This window comes from Mastomys coucha, unplaced genomic scaffold (assembly GCF_008632895.1).
Source record: "Mastomys coucha isolate ucsf_1 unplaced genomic scaffold, UCSF_Mcou_1 pScaffold22, whole genome shotgun sequence".
In the NCBI taxonomy this organism is placed as follows: Eukaryota; Metazoa; Chordata; class Mammalia; order Rodentia; family Muridae; genus Mastomys; species Mastomys coucha.
Genome location: NW_022196905.1, coordinates 258,465,912 through 258,469,121, shown reverse-complemented (window position 1 = coordinate 258,469,121; position 3,210 = coordinate 258,465,912). Strand labels below are relative to the sequence as shown.

The 3,210-nt window shown below is 51.0% G+C and overlaps 1 protein-coding gene across 1 annotated transcript in view; it reads right to left on the bottom strand.

Annotated features, from left to right (window-relative positions):
- The window catches only part of Crispld2 (cysteine rich secretory protein LCCL domain containing 2), a 61,974-nt gene that overhangs the window by 31,087 nt on the left and 27,677 nt on the right, over positions 1 to 3,210 (bottom strand). The window lies entirely within an intron of this gene.

Here is a 3,210-nt window from a genome sequence, read left to right as displayed (position 1 = left end):
GGGGGGGTTGTCTTACTGTATGGACCAGGCTAGCCTCAAACTCAGAGATCTACTCTCCTCTGCCTCCCACATTCTAGGGAGATCCTTAGCCACTAGATCCATCTCTAAAATCCTCTTTGGAAAAAACACCTTACAGACTGAACTCCTTTGTGATTTGGCTTCACAAAGAGTCATTTCATCTGTAGAGAGGAGGTTATGCTGGGGACAGGCCTGCCCAGGTGGAATTCTACCAGCCCTGAGGATGGTCAGCTCACGTCCATGTTTACTCTGGACCTCAGAGAAGCAGCCCTGCGTGGGGGTGGGGTGCAGCAGCCACACCTGAATGTCAGAGTGCTCACTTGTCCCACCTCTTCTTTCACACTACCATCTGCCTCGGTTCCTACCTGTAGTTCCAGAATTGGAGCTCTCTCAGAGGTCCCCCTGCTTCCTAGATTTGCTGGGGCAAAGTCACAAAGACCCATGCCTTATTTCTATCCCTAGTGGCAGGAACCACTCCCCTGGCTCAAGCCAGGGTTCAGCCATGGAGATTTGCTGTCTGAACCCTGGACCAGGCTGAGCACAGTGGCTCATGCCTATAATCTCAGTGTGCAGGAGGCTTGAAGCAGGAGGATTGCTTCAAGTTCAAGGCCAGCCTGGTTATATCGTTAGTAACATGACTATCTAGGCTACATAAGGGATCCTATCCCCTAGTTGGCTTTTTCTATTGATGTGATAACCACCAGGATCAAGAGTGGAAGGAAAGGGTTTACTTGACTCAGGGGGTACTACACAGTTCAGTGAGGAAGCCAAAGCAGGAACCCAGAGGCAGGAACTGAAGCAGAGGCCATGAAGGAACACTGCTCACTGCCTTGTTCTCCATGCTTGCTTGGCCTGCTTTCTTATACAACTCAAGAAAGACTGCCTGTCCAGTGATGGGACTAGCCACAGTGGGCTGGGCCCTCCATATCAATCATTTGTCACAAAAAATAAAATAAAATAAAATAAAATAAAATAAAATAAAATAAATGCCCAGCCCCAAGACATGCCTCCTGGCCAGGCCGATGGAGGTGTTTTCTCAGCTGAGGTTCCCTCTTCCCAGGTGACACTAGATTGTGTCAAGATGCAAAACAAAACAAACAAAGAAAGAACCCTAACCAATACATACTCTCTGTCAACTTAAAAAGCAGGGCATGTCACACAGACCTGTAATTTTCACACTCCAGGGGCTGAGGCAGGAGAACTATGAGTTCAAGGACAGCCTGGACTACATAGCAAGATTCAGTCTCAAAATGTATTATTAGACCTGGTTGGTACATAGAACTATCCAAAAACCCTGCTCCACGATTTCAAAGACGGCAGCTTAGTTCACTGCCATCCCTCCTTCAATCGTTTCCCACCCAAGGGCATCCTGTACTCTCTCTTTTCCATTACCATGACCTACCCCCCACCCTCTGTTTTAAAGCACTTCAGTTTGTGGGCTGAACTGTACCTGAGGCTCTTAGCCTCTGCTCAATAATCTCCACAGGACAACGGAAGTGGCTCCGTCCGCAAGAGGACTGCCGGGACACCGCACTGACCCCCAGCAAAGCAGAGCCTGAGAGTGGACTGGCCACCCCAAGCCACCTTACCCACGGTGAGCCCCCAGGCAGTCCCACTGAGGACTACAGTTCTCCACAAGAGTCTGTATAGCAGAGCCAGGAAGAGCCCTTCCGCACACCTCAGACGTGAAAGCCCAGAGACTCCCTGATGGCCAGTCAACCTGGACACACCTCCCTCACTGACCCTTTGAAGCTCAGCCCACCCACCTTGACCTTGCTTATTAACACTCCCACAAGCCAAAGAAGGGGGCGAGTGCCCCCCCCCCCCCAGGCTGTCAGTCTGTTTCATAGGAAAATGCTGTCTCCGGTGCAAGAGTCAGACTGTCGTCAGTGGATGAGTTTGGGCCAAGACTATTTCAAGAAGGAAAAGTGAAGCAGCCGCAGGCCTGTCTGATTCCACAGAGGCCCATCATCCCCAAGAGCTGTCTTCACAGAGCAGCAGCCTGGGTTTTGATGTCCCCCACCAGCAGGACAGGTATCCAAATGAAAGGCCAAGAAAGGTGAGGTGCCCCTGTCTTTCTAGGCGAGCACTGGGCAGTGAGTGGGAACTGACTTATGCCAGGCTAGCCCTGGCCTGAGAGGAGAAGGGACAGGGAAGGCAGAGATGAAGAAACATACAGATGGCTGACTGTAATTTCATCTTTGCTACCAGGAGCCCCAGCTTCATGGCCCACCACACCCCCAATACTCCATATATGGGAGAAGCTCACCAAAATCCAAAGTGAACAAGCAATTCAAGCCCCACTCCCTGAGAGCCAAGGAAAAAGAATGCCCAGCAGCAAGGTCTAAGGTAACCAAGGCTGGAATTCCTAAAGCCCAGTAGCACCAGCTCTGAGCTGAACCTCCACAGAGCCCCTGGGCTGCCTGTCAGCCTCAAGGCCTGTTGGATCAATGCAAGCATTCACAGGCCCCTCACGGACGGCGGGGCTGTTTGGGCATGGGCTGGATTTCTTCCACTGGCTTTAAAAACTGATGACTTAAAGCCCAGCTTTCCTGAGCCAAATCTGGCTTGGAAGGGTCTGAGGGGGCTCACTCTTTCAGAACAAGGGCGAGCAATCCTGGTCCCTAGCCCTACTCATAAAAGTGGCAAACTGAAAATCATGTACCCAATCCCTTCCGTGGGATGCCACAGGGATGTGTGCCCCAAAGGGATTTGGGCACTCCGTGGTGACCATCCCTGCATAGACCAGGCTCTGCTTACTCCCAAGATATTCAACACACAGTATGCTTTGGGTCCCCTAGCTCTGAGTCTGGTGACAACTGAACCTTCAGCCCTCTTATAACTCTTCATCTTTCTGCTAGAAAACCACTTTGCACAAGACACTGAAACTCATAGAGGTAAAAGGATGTAAAGGACCCATCTAAGCTCTCAGAGCTGGGATGTAGCTGGCCAGGGAGCTGGGTTCCTCTCCAGCCTGTTATCCCCCACAGGGAGGTGCCGGATAGAAGGAAACGTCTATCCTTATCCTTAAATCCCGTGTCCCCATTATAGGTCATGGCCCTAAGGGTGCCACGACACACCCTTATTTAGTGGCTTATGTAGATAAGCCGAGTTAGGGGAGGTTTTCTGCATGGCTAGCTGAGAAAACCACAGTGCCTGCCAAACAGAGTTGGGTGTTTTCCACCACAAATA